The following is a 27,067-nucleotide window of genomic DNA, read 5'->3' on the forward strand; positions in this document are numbered from 1 at the left end:
CGGGCGAGGGTGGGCAGAGTGGGCCTCAGCCAGCACAGTCCTGGAGCTGGGGCTGAGCCAGCGGATTTTGCCTTCTCAGCAGGTCAGAGTTGGCCTCAATATGAAAAGCTGACGATCCTAGGACATGTGTTGCATTTTCTGTGGCTCCAGAAGCTCAAAGGGTCATGCCTGTGCACCTGGGCACTGAGCTGCACTGACCAGCCCCAGGTGAGCATCGTACAGATGACAGGGTTTTGTTACCAGACTCTAAGTCAAGAGAAGGGACGTGAACACACTTTGTGAGATGATGGTCTCGAGTCAGATAGCAATGGTACTCTTTCCCCTTGACACCACCAGTGGACGTCCACCCCTGCCCATGAGGATGGGGTGTCCCCATTGACCCTCCATCTCTCTCCATGGCTTCACTCATCTCCCACACACCACTCTCATCCACATTTCTTTCGTGCTCTTTGTTCTTCACCTGAAAACACTCTCCAGCACCCTAAAAAGCAAAATTGAAATGCTCTACTTCACCCACACATCCATTAACTGTGAAACAGCCACCTACTGTGTGCACCTCAGCTGTGCTGGGGACACAGTGGGAACAGGCAGGACCACCCACTGCCCCGGGACCTTGTGGTGCAGAGCCCAGAAGTCATAAAGAGCAGAGAAGAATGGTAAGGTCAAGGAGGGGACGGTCCAGTGGTCAGGGGCCTGGGATGTGGTATCTGGAGGAGAGCAGACAGCACATAGGAAGGACAGCCCACTGCCCGGAGAGGCTGGTGCCCAGGGAGGCAGGAGCAGAGTGGGCAGCTGGGGCACCAGCTGCTTCCAGGTGAGGGCAGTGGGGATCTTAGCTTGACAATGATCCTGAGTTGTTTGCAAAGGGCTCTCTTGCAGAGTTGAGCAAGGAATGGGGGCCAAGAGCAGAGGCAGAAGTACAATCGGAAGGATGCTCAGGTGGCTGGGCGTGGACTTTGGGACGAGTCCTGGAGTCACAGCAGTTGGGGGGACAAGGGGACACATTGAGGAAACGGACATCCAAGGGGAGAGGCTGCGGATGGGAATCCTTGCCATGCCATTCTCTTCCCCTCTCCCAGGAGCCTCAAGAGTGATTTGTGCCCTCTGCTACCACTTCCACTCCCACTCACACCTCGACTCTGTGCCATCTGGTCACCATCCCTACTGCTGCTAAAGGGCAAAATCCAGACACCTCTCAGACCACATGGTCCAAGGCCTTTTGGCAGTACTGGGCACAGTAGCCACAGCTCCATGGTTCTGAGCCTTCGCCCCGGCAACTTACCAGCCTCTCGGGCTATGCTGTTCCTCAGCGTTTATCTAGTGGCATCTGGTAATATCTCGAGCATGCTGTGTTCTACAGAACATCACCTGGAAAGCTCTGAGTCTGTGCCTCTGAAATCTTCCCCGTTAAGATCTGTGTTCCAGGCAACCCAGGAAGGTGGGTGAAGCCAGCTCTCTGCCTCGGTTGGCCCCCAGCAGCTGGGCACTGATTTCCCGTGCTCCCCTTTCCAGGCGAAAGGGGTGCTGTTTTCACCACACACAGCCAGATGCACAGTCCCCTGGTCCTCAGGCCAGGTCTCCGAAGGTCTGCTCAGTCCCCCTGCCTCCTCAGCCAGCTGACTTCCTCCCATCCAGTCAGGACCTCCTCACCCTCCCTCCACCTCTCACCCACCTACCCTTCCTCCCGGGTTGGATTTAGTGCCCTCCTCTGTACTTACCCCACACTCCACAAATAAAAGAGAGGTACTTCTTTACCACTGCTTTCCTTCAAGATGCGGAAAAATAAATATCGTGACTGAATCTCCAACTGGTGTATTTGCTCCTTGAGGAAGAGCAGGGTATTTTACTCATCTTTCTAGCTCCAGCAGCATGGTAGCTGCCCAATAAATACATTGTGACAAATACTTATTCTACCTGTTATATACACATCCAGCTCGTAACCTCCCAGGAACCAAAATATGAACTTCTTGGATAAATTAAGTTATACATGCACAGACAAGGATTGGGACAGGGACAGGGCTTTTCAGTCTAATGTTGAACAAAAATCGCTGGGGAAAAACAAGGTCACTGCCTTGGAAGGGACCTGTCCAATCATTCAGATCGTGTGAGAGCGAAACCTATAAACTGTTAGGAGAAAACATAGGAGACAGTCTTCATAATCTTGCATCAGTCAATGGCTCTTTAGATATGACATCAAAAATACAAGTGACAGGGCCGGCCCGGTGGCTTAGTGGTTAAGTGCGTGCGCTCGGCTACTGGCGGCCCAGGTTCGGATTTCGGGCGTGCACTGACGCACCGCTTCTCTGGCCATGCTGAGGCCGCATCCCACATACAGCAACTAGAAGGATGTGCAACTATGACATACAACTATCCACTGGGGCTTTGGGGAAGGAAAAAAAGGAGGAGGATTGGCAATAGATGTTAGCTCAGAGCCGGTCTTCCTCAGCAAAAAGAGGAGGATTAGCACGGATGTTAGCTCAGGGCAGCTCTTCCTCACAAAAAAAAAAAAAACAAGTACAAGTGACAAAAGAAAAAATAGGTAAATCAGTTTCATCAAAATTAAAAATTTTTGCACTGCAAATGATACTGTCAAGAAAGTGAAAAGACAACCTACAGAATGGGAGAAAATATTTGCAACTCATGTATTTGAGAAGGCACTTGTATCTAGAATATACAAGGAATACTTACAATTCAATAATAAAAAGGTAAATAACCAAAATTAAAAACGGGCAAAGGATTTGAATAGACATTTCTCCAAAAAGGTATACAAATGGCCAATAAACACATGAAACAATACTTGGCATCTCTAGTCATTAGGGAAATGGATATCAAAACCACAATAAGATATTGTTTCACAATCACTGGGATGGCCATAATCAAAAAGACACAAAATAACGAGTTGGTGACGTGGAGAAATTGGAACCCTCACACATTGCTGGTGGAAATGTAAAATGATGTGACAGAATGACATCTGCATTGTGGTGAAGTGAATTGTTCCCTCAGTCTCTCCCCTTTAGGTTATAACTAAATGGACATTCATTAACCAGCAGAGGATTCCCTGCACAGCATAACAGGACTTCTGAGAGATCCACACAGCTATACACCTGAAAGTGGGTGAACTGGATCCCCAGGAGGCAGTAGAACTAAGTAAGTGCACCAATCGCCCTTGCTGGCTGCAGCGAGCCAGTTAGCAGGTCCTCACACAGCAGCCACCTGTGACTAAGAGGAGGTGGGGACAGCCTGGCCTGCACGAGCTGTTTCAGAATTGCAGCGCAGCCTGTGTAAGCACCCATAGGAAAGCTCTACACAGAGTGGTGGTGGCTCAACCACTGGGTGGGTGCCCCTCCTCCTAGCAGAGCACAGGCGAGAAGGCACCCCACCTGCTCAGCAGTCACCCCCAGGGCCGGCGCAGTGGCACAACAGTTAAGTGCGCACGCTCCACTTCAGCGGCCCAGGGTTCACAGATTCGAATCCCAGGCGTGCACCGACGTACCACTTGTCAAGCCATACTGTGGCGGCATCACATATAAAGTGGAGGAAGATGGGCATGGATGTTAGCCCGGGGCTGGAAAAAGAAAAAAAAAGAAAAAAAGGAGGATTGGCATCAGATGTTAGCTCAGGGCTGATCTTCCTCACAAAAAAAAAAAAAAAGAAGTCACCCCCACCTGTGGAGTACAGCAGCCCAAGGGATCAGAGTGACAGTTCAGCCCCCACATGGGTGTCCCCTAGACTTAGCACAGCACAGGCAAGAAGGCGCCCCGCCAGCTCAGAAGGCGCCCCCACCCATGAAGCACAGCAGCCCACGGGACCCACCAAGTGGTGGCTCAGCCCCCACATAGGCGCCCCTCCCACCTAACGCACAGCAGCTCAGCTGGTCCCCTGCCAAATGCAGAGGCCCTCCCACAGTGCCCAACCCGCCCACCCAGCACAGAGGCCCAATGCATGTAAGCACAACCTGCAGAGCAGCTACAGCCAGCCCAGGTGAATGCAGAGTAGCCCTACTCACACAACTTCCAGCAGACAGGGCAGGATAAGAAAACACAGCTCTTGCCTGCACCCCAGCGGAGGCAGGTGGAATCTGCAGCCTGATACTTCCACAAATGTGCTGGCAAAGGATCACGTCATCAAACACTGTGAAAACTACATTAACACTTCAAAGCAGAAGGAAAAGGATAAATCTGCAGAAACCAATCCTGAACTCATAGAAATTTACAATCTAAATGAAAGAGAATTCAAAGTCATTATCATAAGCAAACTCAACAAGTTACAGGAAAACTCAGAAAGACAGTTCAATGAGCCCAGGAATAAAATTAATAAAGAGCAGGAATACTTCACCAAAGAGATTGAAACTCTTTAAAAAAAGCCAGATAGATTCTAAATATGAAGAACACAGTGCGATAAAAAATAATCTAGAATCCATTAAAAAAATAGAGCTGAAGTTATGGAGGACAGAATTTGTGATTTAGAGGATAGAAATATAGAAATGCTTCAAGTGGAGGAGAGAGAACTAAGATTTTTTAAAAAGGAAATTCTTTGAGAAATACCTGACTCAATTAGGAAGAGCAAAATAAGGATTATAGGTATTCCAGAAGGAGAAGAGAGGGAGAAAGGAGCAGAGAGCTTGTTCAAAGGAATAATAGCTAAGAATTTCCCAAACCTGGGGAAGGAACTGGACTTACAAGTACTTGAAGCCAATAGAACTCCTAATTACATCAATGCAAAATGACCTTCTCCAAGGCATATACTATTAAAACTGGCAAAAGTCAATGACAAAAAACATTAAAGGCAGCAAGGCAGAAGAAAATAACCTACAAAGGAACCCTATCAGGCTTTGAGCAGATTTCTCAGCAGAAACCTTATAGGCTAGGAGAGAGTGGAACGATATATTCAAAATGCTGAAAGACAAAAACTTTCAGCCAGAAATACTCTGTATCCAGTGAAACTATCCTTCAGATATGATGGAGAAATAAAAGCTTTCCCAGATAAACAAAAGCTGAGGGAGTTCATTGCCACTAGGCCTGCCCTACAAGAAACGTTGAAAGGAGCCCTCCCTTCTGAAACTAAAAAGCAGAGGTTTATAAAACCTTGAGCAAGGAGATAAATAAAGTCAGAAAATTGTAGCTCTATATCATAATAGGTCAGTAAACAATTATAGCCTAAAAGACAAAGGGAGTGAAAGCATCAAAAATAACTATAAACACTTCAATTTAGTCACAATCTCACAACAGAGAAATGAACATTTTGTGACAACAGTAACTCAGAAAGGGATGGAAGCTGCTTAGGCTAATGGAGAAAAGAGGCTTTCAGAAAATGGACTATCTCATCTATGAGATCTTTTATACAAACCTCATGGTAACCACTAAACAAAAACTCAGAGCAGAGGCACAAATCATAAATAAAAAACTGGAGCCGGCCCCGTGGCTTAGCGGTTAAGTGCGCGCACTCTGCTGCTGGCGGCCCAGGTTCAGATCCCGGGCACGCACCGACGCACCACTTCTCCGGCCATGCTGAGGCCGCATCCCACATACAGCAACTAGAAGGATGTGCAACTATGACATACAACTATCTACTGGGGCTTTGGGGAGAAAACAAAAAGGAGGAGGATTGGCAATAGAAGTTAGCTCAGAGCCAGTCTTCCTCAGCAAAAAGAGGAGGATTAGCATGGATGTTAGCGCAGGGTTGATCTTCCTAAATAAATAAATAAATAAATAAATAAATAAATAAATAAAATAAAATAACTGACAAACCCATCACAGAAAACCACCAATCTGAAATGGCAGTCAGAAGTACAAGGGAAAATAAATGATTGAAATATAGAACAACCAGAAGACAAGTGATAAAATGGCACTACTAAGCCCTCATATATCAATAATCACTCTAAATGTAAATGGATTGAATTCTCCAATCAAAAGGCACAGAGTGGCTGGATGGATTAAAAACCAAGACCCAACAATATGCTGCCTCCAGGAAACACAGCTCTAAAGACAAACATAGGCTGAGAGTGAAGGAATGGAAGATGATACTCCAAGCAAATAGCAAGCAAAAGAAAGCAGGTGGTGCCATACTTATATCAGACAAAGCAGACTTCAAGATAAAAAAGGCACTGAGAGATGGAGAGGGGCAGTATATAATGATAAAAGGGACATTCCACCAAGAGGACATAACACTTGTGAATATATATGTACCTAACACAGGAACACCAAAGTATATAAAGCAGCTATTAACAGACCTGAAAGGAAGAAATTGACAGCAACGCAATAATAGTAGGTGACCTCAACACCCCACTTACACCAATGAATAGATCATCCAGACAGAAAGTCAACAAGGAAACAGTGGCCTTAAACGGTATACCAGACCAGATAGATGTAGTAGATGTATATACAACACTCCATCCAAAAACAACAGAATACACATTCTTCTCAAGTGCACGTGGAACATTCTCAAAGATAGACCATATGTTGGGAAACAAGGCAAGCCTCAATAAATTTAAGAAGATTGAAATCATATCAGGCATCTTTTCCAAATACAATGCTATGAAACTAGAAATCAACTACAAGAAAAAGGCTAGGAAAGTCACAAAGATGTGGAGACTAAACAACATGTTAATGAACAACCAATGGATCACTGAAGAAATCAAAGGAGAAGTCAGAAAATACGTGGAGACAAATGAAAATGAAAACACAACATATCAACTCTTATAAGATGCAACAAAAGTGGTCCTAAGAGGGAAATTTATAGCAATACAGGCCTACCTCAGCAAAGAAGAAAAATCTCAAATAAGTAATCTTAAACTACACATAACAGAACTAGAAAAAGAAGAACAAACAAAGCGCAAAGTCAGTAGAAGAAGGGAAATAATAAAAATTTGACAAGAAATAAGTGAAATAGACAGCAAAAAAAAACAAAAAACAATAGAAAAGATCAATGAAACTAAGAGCTGGTTCTTTGAGAAGACAAACAAAATTGACAAACCCTTAGCCAGACTCACTAACTAAAAAAGAGAGAAGGCTCAAATAAATAAAATTAGAGATGAAAGAGGAGAAATTACAAGTACAAAAGATTATAAGAGAATACTATGAAAAACTATATGCCGACAAATTGGACACTCTAGGAGAACTGGATAAATCCTTAGACTTATACAACCTCCCAAAACTGAATCAAGAAGAAATAGAGAATCTGAATAGACCAATCACAATTAAAGAGATTGAAACAGTAATCAAAAACTCCCCTCCCCCAAAAAAATGTCCAGGACCAGATGGCTTCTCTGGAGAATTCTACCAAATATTCAAAGAAGATTTAATACCTATCCTTCTCAAACTATTCCAAAAAATTGAAAAAGATGGAACACTTCCTAACACATTCTATGAGGCCAACATGACCTTGATACCAAAACTAGACAAGGACAACACAAAGAAGGAAAATTACAGGCCAATATTGCTAATGAACATAGATGCAAAAATCCTCAACAAAATATTGGCAAACCGAATACGGCAATACATTAAAAGGATCATACACCATAATCAAGTGGGATTTATACCTGAGATGCAGGGATGGTTCACCATCTGCAAATCAATCAATGTGGTACACTACATTAACAAAATGAGGAATAAAAATCACACAAGCATCTCAATAGATGGGGGAAAGCATTTGACAAGATCCAACATTCATTTATGATAACTCTCAATAAAATGGGTATAGAAGGCAAGTGCCTCAACATAATAAAGGCCATATATGACAAACCCACAGTCAACATCATACTTAACCATGAAAAACTGAAAGCCATCCGTCTGAGAACAGGAACAAGACAAGGGTGCCTATTCTTGCCACTCCTATTCAACATAGTACTGGAGGTTTTGGCCAGAGAAATTAGGTGAGAAAAAGAAGTAAAAGGTATCCACATTGGAAAGGAAGAAGTAAAACTCTCACCGTTTTCAGACAACATGATTCTATATAGGGGAAACCCTAAAAAATCCACCAGAAAGCTATTAGAAATAATCAACAACTACAGCAAAGTTGCAGGGTACAAAATCAACTTATAAAAATCAGTTGAGTTTCTATACACTTACAATGAACTAGCAAAAAGAGAAGTTAATAGTGCAATCCCATTTATAACTGCCACAAAATAATAAAATATCTAGGAATAAATTTAACCAAGGAGGTGAAAGACCTATACACTGAAAACTATAAGACATTATTGAAAGAAATCAAAGAAGACATAACGAAATGGAAAGATATTCCATGCTCATGGATTGGAAGAATAAACTTATTTAAAATGTCCATACTGCGTAAAGCAATCTACAGATCCAATGCAATCCTAATCAGAATCCCAATGACATTCTTCATGGAAATAAAACAAAGAATCCTAAAATTTATATGGAACAATGAAAGACCTCGAATAGCTAAAGCAATCTTGAGAAAAAAGAACAAAGCTGGAGGCATCACAATCCCTGACTTCAAAATATACTACAAAGCTATAGTAATCAAAACGGCATGTTACTGGCACAAAAACAGACACAGAGATCAATGAAACAGAATTAAAAGCCCAGAAATAAAACCACACATCTATCGACAGCTGATGTTTGACGAAGGAGCCAAGAACATACAATGGAGAAAGGAACGTCTCTTCGATAAATGGTGCTGGGAAAACTGGACAGCCACATGCAAAAAAATGAAAGTAGACCATTATCTTTTGCCATACACAAAAATTAGCTCAAAATGGATTAAAGACTTGAAGTCAAGACCTGAAACCATAAAACTCCTAGAAGAAAACATAGGCAGTACACTCTTTGACCTCGGTCTCAGCAGCATCTTTTCGAATACCATGTCTACTCAGGCAAGGGAAACAAAAGAAAAAATAAACAAATGGGACTACATCAGACAAAAAACCTCTGCAAGGTAAAGGAAATCATGAACAAAATGAAAAGACAACCCACTAACTGGGAGAAAATATTTACAAATCATATATCCAACAAGGGGTTAGTCTTCAAAATATATAAAGAACTCACACAACCCAACAACAAAAAGACCAACAACCCAATCAAAAAATGGGCAGAGGGGGGTTATCCTGGTGGAGTAGTGGTGGGGTTCGCATGCTCCACTTCAGCGGCCCGGGTTTCACAGGTTCAGATCCTGAGCACAGACCTATGTACTGCTTATCAAGCCCAGGCATCCCACATATAAGGTAGAGGACGATGGGCACAGATGTTAGCCCAGGGCCAATCTTCCTCAGCAAAAAGAGGAGGATTGGCAACGGATGTTAGCTCAGGGCTAATCTTCCTCACAAAAAAAAAATGGGCAGAGGATATGAACAGATGTTTTTCCAAAGAAGATATAGAGATGGACACATGAAAAGCTGTTCAATGTCACTAGCTATTAGGGAAATGCAAATAAAAACTACAATGAGATATCACCTCACACCCGTCAGAATGACTATAATTAACAGGATAAGAAATAACAAGTGGGGGCCAGCCCAGTGGCACAGTGGTTAAGTGCGTGTGTTCCACTTCAGTGGCCCGGGGTTCGAGGGTTTGGATCCTGGGCGTGCACCAACGCACCACTTGTAAAGCTATGGTGTGGTGGCGTCCCATATAAAGTAGAGGAAGATGGGCACACATGTTAGCCCAGGGCCAATCGTCCTCAGCAAAAAAGAGGAGGATTGGCATTGGATGTTAGCTCAGGGCTGATCTTCCTCACAAAAAAAAAAAAAAGAAAGAAAGAAACAAATGACAAGTGTTGGAGAGGATGTAGAGAAAAGGGAACCTTTATATACTGCTGATGGGAATGCAAACTGGTGCAGCCTCTATGGAAAACAGTATGGAGATTTCTCAAAAAATTAAAAATAGAAATACCATATGATCCAGCTATCCCACTACTGGGTATTTATCCAAAGAACTTGAAATCAACAATTCAAAGAGACCTATGTTCATTGCAGAATTATTCATAATAGCCAAGAAGTGAAGCAACCCACGTGCCCATCAACTGATGAATAGATGAAGAAGATGTGGTGTATATATATATACAATGGAATACTACTCAGCCATAAAAAAAGACAAAATTGTCCCATTTGCAACAACATGGATGGACCTTGAGGGTATTTTGTTAAGCAAAATAAGCCAGACAGAGAAAGACAAATATGATTTCACTCATATGTGGAAGAAAAACTAACACATGGATAAAGAGAACAGATTAGTGGTTACCAGAGGAGAAGGGGGTGGGCGGTGGACAAAAGACATAAAGGGGCACATATGTATGGTGATGGATAAAAACTAGACTATTGGTGGTGAGCACAATGCAGTCTATATAGAAACTGATAAAAAATAATTTACACCTGAAATTACACAATGTTAAAAACCAATATGACCTCAATAAAATAAAAAAATAAGAAAGAAAAAATGAAATGATGTGACAGTTTTTGGCAATTCCTCAAAAAGCTAAACATGTTGTGACCCAGCAATTCTCCTCCTAGGTATATACCCCAGAGAACTGAAAACATATGTCCACACGAAAACTTGCACACACTGTTCATAGCAGCATTATTCGTAATAGTCCCACAGTGGAATTAACTCAAATGTCCACCAGCTGATCAATGGATAAATAAAAAGTGGTATATCCCTACAATGGAATATTATTTGGCCATAAAAAGGAATGAAGTACTGATACATGCTACAACATGGGTAAACTTGAAGACATTATGCTAAGTGAAAGAAGTCTTTCACAAAAGACCACATTTTTTTACATTTCTTTTATTGTGAAATTTTTCTTGTACATTATTGCTTATCAGTCACCATAAAAGTGCATCCCTCCACCCCTTGTGCCCACCCCCCACCCCCCAGCCCCTGGTAACCACCAAACAGTTCTATCTGTCCCTGTGTTGGTTTATCTTCCACATATGAGTGAAATCATGCACTGTTTGTCTTTCTCTTTCTGGCTTATTTCACTTAACATAATACTCTCCAGGTCCATCCATGTTGTTGCAAATGGGATGATTTTGTCTTTTTTTATGGCTGAGTAGTATTCCGTGGTATATATACCACATCTTCTTTATCCATTCATCAATCAAGGGACACTTGGGTTGCTTCTATGTCTTGGCTATAGTGAATAATGCTGCGATGCACATAGGGGTGCATAAGCCTCTTTGGATTGTTGATTTCAGGTTCGTTGGGTAGATACCCAGTAGTGGGATAGCTGGATCATAAGGTATTTTTATTTTTAATTTCTTGAGGAATCTCCATACTGTTTTCCATAGAGGCTGCACCAGTTTGCATTCCCACCAGCGGTGGATTGGGGTTCCCATTTCTCCACAGCCTCTCCAGCATTTGTTGCTTTTTGTCTTGGTGATTATAGCCATTCTAATGGGTGTAAGGTGATATCTTAGTGTGGTTTTGATTTGCATTTCCCTGATGATTAGTGATGTTGAGCATCTTTTCATGTGCCTATTGGCCATCTGTATATCTTCTTTTATATTTTTTTATTTTTATTTTTTTAATATGTTAATTCTTTTTTCTTTTCCCTTTACTCAGATTGTTTTGAAATTCACTTTTTGTGTGTGTGTGTGAGGAAGAGAAGCCCTGAGCTAACATCCATGCCATTCCTCCTTTTTTTGCTGAGGAAGAGTGGCCCTGGGCTAACATCTGTGCCTACCTTCCTCCACTTTATATGGGACGCCACCACAGCATGGCCTGACAAGCGGTGCCTCTGTGCGTGCCCGGGATCCAAACCCGGGCCGCCAGCAGTGGAGCGTGTGCACTTAACCGCTACACCACGGGGCAGGCCCACATCTGTATATCTTCTTTGGAGAAGTGTCTGTTCATTTCCTCTGCCCATTTTTTGATTGGGTTGTTTGTTTTTTTGTTATTCAGTTGTGTGAGTTCTTTATATATTATAGAGATTAATCCCTTGTCAGATATATGGTTTGCAAATATTTTTTCCCAGCTGGTGGGTTCCCTATTCATTTTGATCCTGGCTTCATTTGCCTTGTAGAAGCTCTTTAATCTGATGAAGTCCCACTTGTTTATTTTTTCTTTTGTTTCCCTTGTCTGCGTAGACATGGAATTCAAAAAGATCCCTTTATGGCTGATGGCAAGTAGTGTACTACCTATATTTTCCTCCAGGAGTTTTATAGTTTCAGGTCTCACCTTCAGGTCTTTGATCCATTTTGAGTTAATTTTTGTGTATGGTGAAAAAAGGTGGTCTACTTTCATTCTTTTGCATGTGGCTGTCCAGTTTTCCAAGCACCATTTATTGAAGAGACTTTCCTTTCTCCACTGTATGTCCTTAGCCCCTTTGTCAAAGATTACCTTCCCATAGATATGAGGTTTTATTTCTGGACTTTCAATTCTGTTCCATTGATCTGTGTGTCTGTTTTTGTACCAATACCATGCTGTTCTAATTACTATTGCTTTGTAGTATGTTTTGAAGTCAGGGATTGTTATGCCTCCAGCCTTGTTCTTCTTTTTCAGGATTGCTTTAGCTATACGGGGTCTTTTGTTGCCCCATATGAATGTTAGTATTCTTTCTTCTATTTCTGTGAAGAATGTCCTTGGGATTCTGATTGGGATTGCATTGAATCTGTAGATTGTTTAGGTAGTATGGACATTTTTTTTGTGTGTGAGGAAGATCAGCCCTGAGCTAACATCCATGCTAATCCTCCTCTTTTTGCAGAGGAAGACCGGCTCTGAGCTAACATCTATTGCCGATCCTCCTCCTTTTCCCCCCACCAAAGCCCCAGTAGATAGTTGTACATCATAGTTGCACATCCTTCTAGTTGCTGTATGTGGGACACGGCCTCAGCATGGCCGGAGAAGCGGTGCCTTGGTGCACGCCTGGGATCGGAACCCGGGCAGCCAGTAGTGGAGCGCATGCACTTAACCGCTAAGCCACAGGGCCGGCCCAGTATGGACATTTTAACTATGTTTATTCTTCCAATCCAAGTGCATGGAATATTTTTCCATTTCTTTTTGTCATCATTGATTTTGCTCAATAATGTCTTATAGTTTTCATTGTATAGGTCTTTCACTTCCTTGGTTAAATTTACTCCTAGATATTTTATTCTTTTTGTTGCCATTGTAAGTGGGATTGTCTTCTTGAGTTCTCTTTCTGTTAGTTCGTTGTTGGTATTAGAAGTGCAACTGACTTCTGTAAGTTGATTTTGTACCCTGCCACTTGGCTGTAGTTGTTGATTATTTCTAATAGTTTTCCAATGGATTCTCTAGCATTTTCTATATATAAGATCATATATCATCTGCAAACAACGAGAGTTTCACTTCTTCGTTGCCTATTTGGATTCCTTTTATTCCTTTTTCTTGCCTAATTGCTCGGGCCAGAACCCCCAGTACTGTGTTGAATAAGAGTGACAAGAGTGGGCACCCTTGTCTTGTCCCTGTTTTCAGAGGGATGGCTTTCAGTTTTTCCCCATTGAGTATGATGCTGGCTGTGGGTTTGTTATATATGGCCTTAATTATGTTAAGGTACTTCCCTTCTATACCCATTTTGTTGAGAGTTTTTATCATAAATGGATGTTGGATCTTGTCAAAAGCCTTCTCTGCATCTATTGAGATGATCATATGGTCTTTATTCCTTGTTTTGTTAATGTGGTGTATTACATTGATTGACTTGCAGATGTTGAACCATCCCTGTGTCCCTGGTATAAATCCTACTTTATCATGGGGTATGATCTTTCTAATGTGTTGCTGTATTCAGTTTGCCAATATTTTGTTGAGGATTTTTGCATCTATGTTCATCAGGGATATTGGCCTGTAGTTTTCCTTCTTAGTATTGTCTTTGCCTGGCTTTGGTATCAGAGTGATGTTGGCAACATAGAATGTGTTGGGAAGTATTCCATCTTCCTCTATTTTTTAAAATAGTTGAGAAGATTAGGTATTAAGTCTTCTTTGAATGTTTGGTAAAATTCTCCAGAGAAGCCATCTGGTCCTGGACTTTTATTTTGGGGGAAGTTTTGTTTTTGTTTTTTTTTAAGATTTTTATTTATTTATTTTTTTCCCCCCAAAGCCCCAGTAGATATTTGTATGTCATAGTTGCACGTCCTTCTAGTTGCTGTATGTGGGATGTGGCCTCAGCATGGTCGGAGAAGCGGTGCGTCGGTGCGCACCCAGGATCGGAACCCCGGGCCGCCAGCAGCAGAGCGTGTGCACTTAACCGCTAAGCCACGGAGCCGGCCCGGGGAGGTTTTTGACTGCTGTTTCAATCTCTTTACTTGTGATTGGTCTATTCAGGGTCTCTATTTCTTCTTGATTCAGTTTTGGGAGGTTGTATGAGTCTAGGAATTTATCCATTTCTTCTAGATTGTCTAATTTGTTGGCATATAGTTTTCATAGTATTCTCTTATAATCAGTTGTATTTCTGTGGTATCTGTTGTAATCTCTCCTTTTTCTTTTCTAATTTTATTTATTTGAGCCTTCTCTCTTTTTTTCTCGGGGAGTCTGGCTAAGGGTTTGTCAATTTTGTTTGTCTTCTCAAAGAACCAGCTCTTTGTTTCATTGATCCTTTCTACCGTGTTTTTAATTTCAATTTCATTTATTTCTGCTCTGATTTTTATTGTTTCTCTCCTTCTGCTGACTTTACACTTTGTTCTTCTTTTTCTAATTCTGTTAGGCGTAGTTTGAAGTTGCTTATTTGGGCTTTTTCTTGTTGGATAAGGTGGGCCTATATTGCTATGAGTTTCCCTCTCAGGACTGCTTTTGCTGCATCCCATATGAGTTGGTACGGTGTATTTTCATTTTCATTTGTCTCCGGATAGTCTTTGATTTCTCCTTTAATTTCATCAATGATCCATTGGTTGTTAAGTAGCACGTTGTTGAGTCTCCACAGCTTTGTCACTTTCCCAGTTTTTTCCTTGTAGTTGATTTCTAACTTCATGGCATTATGGTCTGAAAAGGTGCTTGTTAAGATTTCAATCTTCTTTAATTTATATAAACATGCCTTCTTTCCCAACATATGGTCTATTCTTGAGAATGTTCCATGCGCACTTGAGAAGAATGTGTAATCGCTGTGTTTGGGTGGAGTACTCTGTATATGTCTGTTAAGTGCATCTCATCTAGTTTTTCATTTAGGTCCATTATTTCTTTATTTATTTTCTGTCTGGATGATCTGTCCATTGATGAGAGTGGGCTGTTAAGATCCCCTACTATTATTGTGTTGTTGTTAATAGCTCCTTTTAGGTTTGTTAATAGTTGCTTTACGTACCTTGGTGCTCCTGTATTGGGTGCTTATATATATTTTAAAGTGATATGTCTTCTTGGTGTAGTATCCCTTTTGTCATTCTATATCGCCCCTGTTTGTCTCTCATTACCCGTCTTATCTTGAAGTCAACTTTGTGTGATATAAGTATGGCAACATCTGCTTTCTTTTGTTTGTCATTAGCTTGGAGTATTGTCTTCTATCATTTCACTCTGAGCCTGTGTTGTCTTTAGAGCTGAGATGTGTTTCCTGGAGGCAACATATTGTTGGGTCTTGTTTTTTAATCCATCCCACCACTCTGTGTCTTTTGTTTGGAAAATTCATTCCATTTACATTTAGGGTAATTATTGATATAAGGGGGCTTGTTGTTGTTATTTTATCACTCTTTTTATGGTTCTTTTGCATGTCTTTTGTTTCTCGTCCCGTATGTTTTGGACTGCCAATTTAGTTTGGTAGTTCTGTATGGGGTTTCTCTTAGTTTTCTCTTTCTTTATCGTGTGTGATTCTGTTCTGATTATTTGGTTAGTAGTTACCATGAGGTTTGTATAAAAAATCTCATGGATGTGAGAGTCCATTTTTTGATGGCCTCTTATTCCCTTAGACTAAGTCGATTCAATCTCTTTCCTCTTCCCCTTCTATGTTATTGCTGTCACATCTTATTCCTTCTTGTGTTGTGAGTTTGTGTTTAACATGATGAGGTTATATTTATGCTTGGTGCTTACCTTCCCTTGATCTTTGGTATTATATTTAAGTGTTTGCTAATCTGTTTTGATAGAGGACTGCAATTTTTCTGGTTTTGTCAACCTATTTTCCTCCTTGTTCAAAAGCTTGAATCCCCTTTCTCTTTTTTCCTCAGGCATGAGGGTTTTCTTGAGCACTTCTTGTGGTGGGGTCTTGTGGCAATGAACTCCCTTAGCTTTTGTTTATCTGAGATAGTTATTATTTCTCCATCACATCTGAAGGATATTTTTGCTGGATAGAGTATTCTTGGCTGAAAGTTTTTGTCCTTCAGAATTTTGAATATATCGTTCCACTCTCTCCTAGCCTGTAAAGTTTCTGTCGAGAAAGCAGCTGAAAGCCTGATAGGAAATCCTTTGTATGTTTTTGTTTGTTTTTGTTTTTGTTGTCTAACTAACTGCCCTTAATATCTTTTCTATGTCGTTGACTTTTGCCAGCTTTACTACTATATGCCTTGGAGAGGGTCTTTTCGTGTTGATATATTTAGGATATCTAGTTATTTCATTCACTGGTATTTCCAGCTCCTTGCCCAGGTTTGGGAAGTTCTCAGATATTCTTTCTTTTTTTTTTTTTTTTTGTGAGGAGATCAGTCCTGTGCTAACATCTGCCAATCCTCCTCTTTTTTTATTTTTTATTTTTGGCTGAGGAAGACTGGCCCTGAGCTAACATCCGTGCCCATCTTCCTCCACTTTATATGGGATGCCGCCACAGCATGGCTTACCAAGCAGCGCATTGGTTTGTGCCCAGGATCTGAACCAGTGAACCCCGGGCTGCCACAGCGGAGCACACGCACTTAACTGCTTGCACAACCAGGCCGGCCCCAGATATTATTTCTTTGAACAAGTTTTCTGCTCCCTTTTCCTTCTCTTCTCCCTCTGGAATACCTATAATCCTTAATTTGGATTTCCTAATTGAGTCAGATATTTCTCAGAGAGTTTCTTTATTTCTTTTTAGTCTTAGTTCTCTTTCTTCCTCCATCTGAAGTATTTCTGCATTGCTGTCCTCAATATTGCTAATTCTTTCCTCCATATTGTCAGCTCTGATGCTTAAGGTTTCCAGATTTGTCTTTATCTCCTCTATTGTGTTTTTCATTTCTAAGATTTCTGATTGGTTTTTTTTTTTTATAGTTTCAATGTCTTTTGTGAAGAAACTCCTGATTTCATTGAATTGTCTGTCTGTGTTTTCTTGTATTTCATTAAGCTTTTTTATGATGGATGTTTTGAATTCCCTGTCAGTAAGGTTATAGATTTCTGTGCTTTCCAGGTTGACTTCTGGGTGCTTGTCATTTTCCTTTTGGTCTGGAGATTTAATATATTTTTGCATATTGCCTGTCGGTGTTGACTTACTTTTCCTCATAGTGAAAATATCTGTTCGCAGGTTCCTCTTGCTGCTGCTGGGTGGGGGTCAAGTGCTGTGTATTCTGGCCCTCCTCAATCCACAGGCACTCTCGCCAGCCCCTGGCTGATCTGAGGCATGGCTGAGTGGAGGCTGCTGGGGGGGAAGCTTGGGCACAGCTGGAGCTGGAGCACAGCTAGGCCGAAGCAGCTGGGGCTCGGGTGCAGGTGGGTTGAAGCAGCTGTAGCTGAAGTGCTGCTGGGCCAAAGAAGCTGGAACTGGAGGCACTGGGCCAAAGTTGCTGGCACCAAGTCAGCTGGAGCCTGCGCACAGGCCAAGCCAAAGCTGCTGGACCCGGGGGGGGGTCAACCCAAAGGAGTTGGAGGTGGGGCACGGTCCAGCTGAAGGAGCTGGGGCCATGGCACGGTGGAGCCAGGGAAGCTGGGGCCGTGGCTTGGTCTAGCTGGAGCAGCTGGGGCTGTGGCGAGGTCGGGCATTAGCTGCTGCTGCCTCTGGTGTGGGGGCACAGGCTCGCCCTGCTGCTGGTCGGGCCTGGGCACCTGGGGGCCACTGCCTGTGAGGGTGGGGCACAAAAGACCACATATTTTGAGATTCTATTTATATGACATGTCCAGAATAGGCAAATCTATGGACACAGGAAGATTAGTGGTTGCTTAAGACTGGGGCAAGGAGAGCGAATAGGGAGTGGCTGTTAATGGGTACAGGGTTTCTTTTGGAGGGGACAAAAATGTTCTAATATTAGATTGTCATGATGTTTGCACAACTCTGTGAATATACTAAAAATTTAACACTGAATTCACTTTTTTTAAAAAATTTTTTTTAATTAATTCTTTTTTTTCCCTGTGTAAGTAGATGCCTAGAATTCTTTATTTATTTATTTATTTTTGTGAGGAAGATCGGCCCTGAGCTAACATTTGCCAATCCTCCTCTTTTTGCTGAGGAAGACTGGCCCTGGGCTAACATCTGTGCCCATCTTCCTCCACTTTATATGGGACACCGCCACAGCATGGCTTGACAAGCGGTGCATCAGTGCACGCCCGGGATCCGAACCGGCAAACCCTGGGCCGCCGCAGAGGAGCGTGCGCACTTAACCACTTGCGCCACCGGGCTGGCCCCTGAATTCACTTTAAATGGATGAATTTTGTGGTATGTGAATTCTATTTCACTAAAGCTATTTTTTTAAATTATGAAATGTGTCAAATCCTGGGCTGTTTTACCTCTGAGGACATATTCTGAGAACTTCCTTGGACAGGAATCTGGGAGGGTTATTCTTACTTCATTCACCAAATGCCTGGGTCCCCCAGTGAGTTCTGGGATATAAAGAGGAACAAAAACAGACCCGACGTCTGACCGCCAGGAGTTTAGATTCAGAAAGATCAACGTGAACGTGAAACTTTGATAAACGCTCCCAAAATAGGTCCACTGGAGCAATAATAGGAAGACCTGACCCCACCACGGAGGTCAGGGAGCCTGTTTTTCCAGAAGACTGACTGCTCTGAGGTCTGAAGGCAGAGCAAGGCTCACTTCTCTGAGAGACGGGGGAATGTGTTTCAGGTAGAAGATGCAGCACAAGGAGGCCCAGGAGGGAGTGCGGGGAGAGGATGGGGTGGAGAGGGTGAGAGGAGCCTGGAGCGAGGCGAGGGGCAGAGAGGAGCTGGCTCACGCAGACCCTTAAAGCCCATGGTGACAGTTTGGTGTCCGTCCTCAGAGTGTCAGCAAGTCCTTAACAGTTTTATACGAGGGGGTAAATGTGATCTGACGTCACTTTGAGGAGGCCACTCTGCCCGTCCACTCCTTCCTGGGGCCTTCTGTGACCTGCGTGGGCACCAGCATCTCAGCTGCTCCATTACAAGCAGCAGACGATGTGCCCCAAGGAGCACCCAGGCAGCCAGAGCAGCAGCAGCAGGAGGCGGCCGTGGTGGAGGGGGGACACCTGCTTCTAATTTCCAGAAATTTTTATGTCTTTCTCATGAACACAAACAGCCTTTTGAATACTTTTGAGGATATTACTATATTTATTCTTGCGTCTCTTTCTGATTGCTCTATTAACTCTGTTTCTTCAGGTGTTAGTGCTTTTTACTGCATTTCTGCTTTCATGGTGAGTTTCCTCAAATGCAAGCTGACTCTCTGTCTCTGTGTGCCTGAAGCCCCTCATTCATTGGTGGATGCGGTTTGCTGACAGAGACTATGGGGGAGAGGGCAGGTTCTAACAATGTTAGAAAGGTTGTGTTGGTAGTTTACAGCAGGGGTTCACCAGCTACCAGGGCACTTCCGGCCTCTCCAGCCCCAGAGCCCGGTGTCTGTTTCATCCTGAGAGCAGATGTCACTGTCGTCTGCTGCTCGGCCCAGTCAGAAACTGGCCAAGCCACTAGATGAGCATGTCCTGACGAGTCACCCAGTGATGGCCCCTGAGCCTCTCCTGGCTCCTTTATCCCCCGGGATGCACCCTCCACTTTTACAGGAGTTCTCTCCTGCACCCACCTTGGATAAGGTTCCCTCCAGACTCATTTCTCTGTAAAGGCGGCCCTGTCTGCTTTCCCGCTTTCAGGACTTTCTCACAGTTTCTAGCGTCCTGACGGCACTCTCTCACTTTCCAGTGCACTGACAGTTTAGGAAAGTTCACTCTCTTTTCTTCAGCCATTCCAAGAGACGTTGATTGATGGGAGAGGCAGATGCCATAATAAACATAGTTTAAGTTTCCCTTAATGATGTAGAAAATGTTTACAATGCTGTGGATCTTCCAGATCACCACTCTGAAGACCAATTATGGAAAGTGGCATGCTCTGCAGGAAATCGGATGGCACCAAATAGAAAAAGTTCTGCTAAAAATAACAAATTCCACAGGAGCTATGCTGATGCTTTTGTACGGACAGGGTTTCTTTGCAACATTTGACTTTACTATTTTCCAGGATAAAACTGTTGACTCTATGTCAATACGCCGAGAACACAGGCTCACAATGGAGACCGTGTGTAGCTGCTTGAGCAGATCCAAATCATCTTTTGAGACAGACAAAAAAGCCTCTTTCTACCTGCATTAGCCACACACACGTTAGTCTTTTGTGTCATCAAGAATATAATTCAATCTCTTAAAATACATATGTATTAATAGAACAAATTTACCCTCTTCCCACATGGTACCTAAAGCATTTTGTCTTGTATTTTTAGCATAAATCAATGTCTGCATCCTAGGAGACTATGATTCGGGTAACCAGATAATTTATCATCCAAATGAGAACACTCTGAGAATAAAAGAAGGTGCTATTCATCATGACTCCTAGAAACCAAGCATAAACGGGGACCGTTTCAGAGAAACTGGGATGGATGGTCGCCCTGAACAAGACCCAGTGCCTTTCAACATCTGATGAAGAGTCTGCCGTGTGTGTTACACATTCATTCCTCCCAATCGCCTTTCCACCAGTGTGATTGGGAGATGAAGGAAGAGCAAATGTTTCTGTAAAGGGCCAGAGCAGGAAACGTGAAAATGTCCTTCCAGTTACAATCATACTGAATCTCATGAGGGGATATTTTATAATTGGAATTATCTACTTATTTACATAAAAGAATGTCAAATGGGAAATCTGTCACCATCTTTTTAGCCATATCTCAGGGTTGCAACATGGAGGCAGTTTTCTCATCTGTCATTCCTTTGTATCGTAGAAGAGTTTAGAGTTCTTGTGTATTATCTCATTGCATCCCTGACAGGAACTCATCAAGGCAAGTGTTATTACATTTCCAATTTACTGAACAGGGAAAACAATGTGTAGAGAAGTAGGGGCTTTTTTAATACTCCAATGGGAAAATATTATTGTGGTGTGTATTTTCATTTCTCTGATTTTTAAGTGCAAGTAAGCATTTTTTTCATGTCAATTTGTCCTTTGTGTTCTGTGAATTGTCTATGAATGTTCTTGCATATGTTTTTCTATTAGGATGTTGATTTTTCTTACACTTTTCTCTGATTTTTTTTATTTTTTATCAGAACAATAAATATATCTAATTTAAAAAGTCAAATAGTGCTCTCAGGATTGTGGGGAAACTAGCAGTGTCCTGCCCTATTCTTACTCTCTCAACTCCCTCTGGCTTCCTAGAGGTGATCCTTTCAATTCTTTTATCTGTTTCTTCTGATATTTATCTCCATATTTCTAAACAATATTCTTTAATTTCTACTTCTTCGCTGATTATTTTAAATATTACATATGACTTCTTTTGACCGAACATAAGAAATCAGCCCTCATACAAAACACCCACCCGCCTCGCCCCACACACGAACCCTTCTCCCTTCTCCTAGTGCAGTTGGGAACGATTTCTGATTACGTTGATATTTAATGTTGATCTTATTATGACTTTGGAAACACTGTTCACTCATGGGCTATACAGTGTAGCACAATTATGTTTCCCTTCTGGTACAACATTTTGTTCTTCCAGGAGTGAGTAATTGGCCCACCTGCTCATTTGCTTCATTTTCTATGTCCTGTTACCGATTCTTCCCAAGCTCTCCGACAGGGCTGAAGGCTCCTCTCACTGGGTCGTCTACTGGTTCCATTTCTTTCCCCCTTTCGATCCTCCCTCCCAATCAGCCTACCTGGTCTTCAGGCCTGTTGCATGGCTGCCGCGCTGGGATTTCCGTCCACCACCATCCTATTAATTCTCGTCGTCTCTCATCAGCTTCCTTGTTTCCCAGATTCTATATCTGTTTCTTGTTTTTTGCCCTCATTTCCTAATTTTAATGTTGCATATCCTTCAGTAGCATCCTGAGAAAAGTGGACAAAAAGTAAAATTTTGAAACTTGGCATGTCTGAAAATGTCTTTATTTTACCCACACTATTGGTTAATCATTTAGCTAGATAGAGAATTTTGATCTGGAGAGCAATTTCCCTCAGAATCAGGAAGGCTGTGCTCCATTTTCTTCTAGCTTCCAGTGTGGCTGTTGATATGTTCAACGCCATGCTGTTTTCTCATTCTCTGTGTGCAAGCTGTTCTTTTCTCTCTGGAAGCTTTTAGAATCTTGCATTAGTCAGGGTATTGCCAGGACAAAAGAAGTAAATTTATATATTCTGTGTATAAAAGGAATTTAATAGAGAATTAGGGACTTCCATGAGTGTTTGGAAGACCTGAAGGAGAAGAGGTGATGGGAGCTGTCTCCAAAAATCAGAGTTCATGCTAAAGATCTCAACCTGAAGCACCGAGGTGGGTAGGTCTCAAAAGCTTACTGAGATTCTCAAGAATCTCTGAGAAGCTTCCAGCACTCATCTCAGAATTCAGTGATGAAGAGGGTAGCGCTCCAGGAAGCCACTGTGAATCTCTTGTTTACCCACACACTTGTGACTGATTAACTTCCATCCACCAAATCTCATCCAACTTCCTCTCATGGGCATTCTCTAACCCAAAACCATACAGGAAAGGGAATTCTGGAAAACATAGTTCTCAGCTTAAATGAGGTGATGGTGCTGGGTTAACAACAGACAACCCAGCTCAGCATCCAAATGCCTCCTTTTCAACATTGAACTTCCAAGTAAAGGTGTTCAAACACTGTGCACCCACATTATATGATTCAATGCTCCTTCATACAACCAAACCCAAAAGAAGAAACCCAAAGTTCCACTTTATCCATCTCCAAATAAATGCCCCTTTATCTTCTGATTCACAATCCCCTCTTGCTATCCTATAACCAAATACTGAAATATAAAAATAACCACGATTTATACATTAATACTATTAGGTGGCATGGGAATGGGAGAGAGAAAAATAAAAATATTAGTTAATATATACAGATGTCCATCTCAAAGCAAGAGAGAAAATATCTTTAACCGCTACAGTGCTTGTTTCTGTGACTGGTCACAAGGCCATAAATGGTATTTATAATTCCCTTCTACCAGCGGTTCTATTGTCCCCAGCAAGCACCTCAACCAGTCATATTTTTTTTTGTGTGGGGGTAGGGGAGTGGTTGTAGGGGAATCTGGTAGGGTGACCTAAATCTTTTTTCTTGAAGTTTCTGTGCCATAAACAGTCCTGCCTGTTCTGGGTTGCTATAGTTTCCTGTAAATTTTACCACAGAAAATGGGGTACTTGATAATCAAGACCAGTTGCCCCATCCAGTACAGTAATGCTCTTATTTGTCTGACAAAGCCACCACGTGGCAGTCTCAGCTTCCTGTTCACTGGAACCATTGTGTCCTTTCCCAGCTCTGGGAACCAAGACCTCCAAAACAACAGAACCCAAACAGAACAGAACTCGGATGGGAAGCCGAGACTTTGCTAGTAGATTATTAGATGTAACAGTGAGAGAAGCTACTCCCATTTCTACCCCTTGATTCCTGAAATCTTTGCATATCTTTGCCATGGAGAAACTTCACTCTAAATTAGTCACTGGTTCAGAGCACATCCTGTGTCTCACAGGACATTACAGCAGCTCCACAAAGCAATTTCACCCGGCTGGCACGATAACCGAATCTTCCAAAGCCCATTCCACCATTCTATCAGGCCAAGCTTTGGGATGATGGGGAACATAGACCAGTGAATTCCAAATAGAGGTATCGACAACATCATGCTTTCACGAGCCCATGGCCGATGCTTCATTTGCTGTAAAATGAGGTCCTTGTCAGAAGCAATGCTAGGAAGAATACCTTGTTCATAAAAAAGGCATTCTATAAGTCCAGGGATGATCATTTTGGCAGAAACATTATAGGCAGGGATGGGAAATCCATATCCAGGGAGAACAATCCATTTCTCTTGACAAGATGGAAATGGTCTAGTGTATTCAAACTGCCACCAAGTGGCCAGTTGGTTCCCCTAAACAACAGTGCCACATCGTGGGTTCAATGTTGGCCTCTGCTGTCAGCAGGTTGAGCAACCTGCAGGGGCCACCACCAGATCGTATTCAGTGAGCAGAAGCCCATGTTACTGAGCCTATGCACAACCTCCATCCCCACCGCCACGCAAAGGGTATTTTGGAAAACAAGGTTCCCACTCTCACGAAGAAGTGGGGATCATACCAAGTTGACAATAGGCAATCCAGCACAAATCTTCTCTTAGCCCCCCAGGGTGCTGAAAGGTCATTCTGCTGTGCTTCGGTCAGGACTTTTGGCATTCATTGTAAAGGGTACTCAGGGAGCCCTTTCATTTACAAAAATACATGTCCTCAAATTCTTGTGGAATTAAATTTTTTGTTGCTGTTTTTAAAAATTTCTTCTTTGTTTACCCTGTTCTCTCTGGCACTCCTAAGAGTGTCATGGACCTCCAGGTTTGATCCTCAAATTTTCTGATCTCTTCCCTCCCCATCTCTTCCTACCCCTGCCCCCATCTTTTTTGTTCCTTCTGGGATATTTCCTTGGCTTTATTATCCAACACTTCTATTTATCTATTTACTTATTTTGTCTTTTAAAAATCTTTTCATTGTGACATAATTATAGATTCACAGAAGGTTGCAAAGAAGTGTACTGAGAGGTCTCATGCACCCTTCCCCCAGCCTTCCCTGCTATTAACATCCCACACAACTATACAATAGCACAACCAAGAATCAACATTGGTACAATCCATAGTGCTTATTCAGATCTCACCAGTTATACATGCACTCATGTGTGTGTGTGTGTGTGTGTGTGTGTGTGTAGCTCTGTTCAATTTTATCACTTGGGTTGCCTTGCATAACCTCCACAATCAAGATACACAACTACCACCACTCAAAAGTCCCTCATGTTTCCACTTCATAGACACAACTGTCCCTCCTTCCCTATCCTTAACCCCTGGAAACCACCAATCTGTTGTCCATTTCTATAATTATTTCATGAATGTTATATAAATGTAATCATTCAGTATGCATCCTCCTAAGATTGTCTTTTTTCCACTCAGCATAATCTCCTCGAGGACTGTCAAGCTGTTGTGTGGATTAATAGTCCATCCATTCTTTTTTACTGCTGAGTAGTGTTCCTCGGCATAGAAATACTACAGTGGGTTTAACCATTCACTCAAAAGGACATTTTGGTAGTTTCTGGTTTGGGGCTGTTACAAAAAAAGCTACTATGAACATTTCTGTATTTATTCATTTGTCTTAGTTTCTGCTATATTAGTAATTTCCAAAAGCTCTTTCTTATTCTTTCATTGTTACTTTTCTATAGAACCTTCTTTACATTTTATGGGTATAATATCTTCTCTTATCTTTGAAGATATTAATTACATTTAATTACAGTTGTAAAACAAATGTTTTCATCTATTCCTTGTATCCTCTGTGTTTCTGTTTGTTATTTCAGACTCTTTTTTTCATATGAACACGTTGCTCAAATAGCTAAAGAATCTTGGTTATGCATTCTGACTTAAAAGTGAGGCACTACAAAGTTTATTGGAGGAGCTTTTCAATGAGTAAGCTTTGCTGTAGAGGAATTGGGCAGTTTACCAGTCAGGAGAAATTAGCCCATGTTGTGGTAACAAACAACCCCCAATTTCAGTGGCTTAGCACAATAAAGGTTTATTTCTCACTAATGTCGAGGTCCGATGTGGTCTCCATGGAAGTGGGAGAAAGAGCATGGGGGATTTTGTGAAGTCTGGGAAAAGAACTCATGCCACAGAGCCCCCTGGGGCTTGGTGCTGAGGGCTGGTGGGGGCAGCTGTCATGGTGATGTCAGGGTTAGCACTTGGGATCATGCCCATGTTTCTGTCAAGACACGGAAGATTCTACTGAAAGACAGCCGGTTTCCTTGCCACAGCTTCAGGTTTTTCAGAGCAGGCACCATTTCCAGATAAGTGTGAGTAAGTACAATAAGTTTTGAGTAGCCTAGCTTTGGCTCCCAGCCACCTACTCATTAACTTATCCTTACAAGTGAACAAACACCCAGGAATCACCAGGCATCTGAGGAATGTCTTCAACATGAGAAAGAGACATTGTGGTAAACAAGCAAAGAAATTGACCCTAGAGGGAATCTGGCTAATGCTGAAAACATCAATCTCTAATATCACCAACAAGATTGGTGAAGCTTACAGATCATAACAAACTGTCAATGTGGTGCTGAGTAAGAGTGCAGTCAGAAGCCAAAAACGAGATTTTGAAAGTTAAGAAAATATGATTTTAAGTAGGAAAGTTGGAAGAAAAAGTTGAGTAAATATCCCAGAAAGAAAAAAAAAGTACAAAGAGATGAAAAATGTAAACAGAAGAAGAGATATCGTGCTCAGTCCAGGAGGCACAATGTTTGACTGACAGGGATTCCTATTAGAATGGAAGAAATTTTCAGAGATGATGGGAAATGATTTCCCAGAGCTGAAATACTTAAATCTCCAGATTGAATGATCCCAAGGAGTGCTAGCACAATGAACAAAAAAGACATGAAGGTCAGCACGTCACTTTGAAACCTCAGAACCCAAGGACACACTCAGATCTACCTTCCAGAGAAGAAACACCAACTCACTTACAAAGCAACAAGCATCTGACTGGCATCAGGCTGGAGCACACCAGTGGCTGCTAAAACATACTGAACAGTCTTCAAATTCTGAGGAGAGGAGTGACGTCAGCATCATGGCAGAGTGAGCTTCCCCCACTGAACTCTCCCCCTCTAAGACACAACAAAAAGGACATTCGTATTCCAACAGACGCTATTCACACAACACAGGGGACGTCTGAGGCATCCAGGCAGCTGTACACCTGAGAACTGAGGTGCCGGAATCTCCAAAGTAAGTGGAAGGAGGTAAGAGGAGCTGCTTTCCTTCCCCAAGGACTGTGACCCAGAGACTGAGACCATGCGGCTCTCAGAGGAGGGGGAGGGGCGGCTCACTGCATGAAAAATGGCTCTCTCCAAGAC

The 27,067-nt window shown here is 42.3% G+C and overlaps 1 pseudogene; it reads right to left on the bottom strand.

Annotated features, from left to right (window-relative positions):
- The window catches only part of LOC106803861 (Y-box-binding protein 1 pseudogene), a 42,460-nt pseudogene that overhangs the window by 604 nt on the left and 14,789 nt on the right, over nt 1-27,067 (bottom strand).

The sequence above is a fragment of the Ceratotherium simum genome, chromosome 35 (genome assembly GCF_057802395.1).
Source record: "Ceratotherium simum simum isolate JZ-2026a chromosome 35, ASM5780239v1, whole genome shotgun sequence".
NCBI lineage: Eukaryota > Metazoa > Chordata > Mammalia > Perissodactyla > Rhinocerotidae > Ceratotherium > Ceratotherium simum.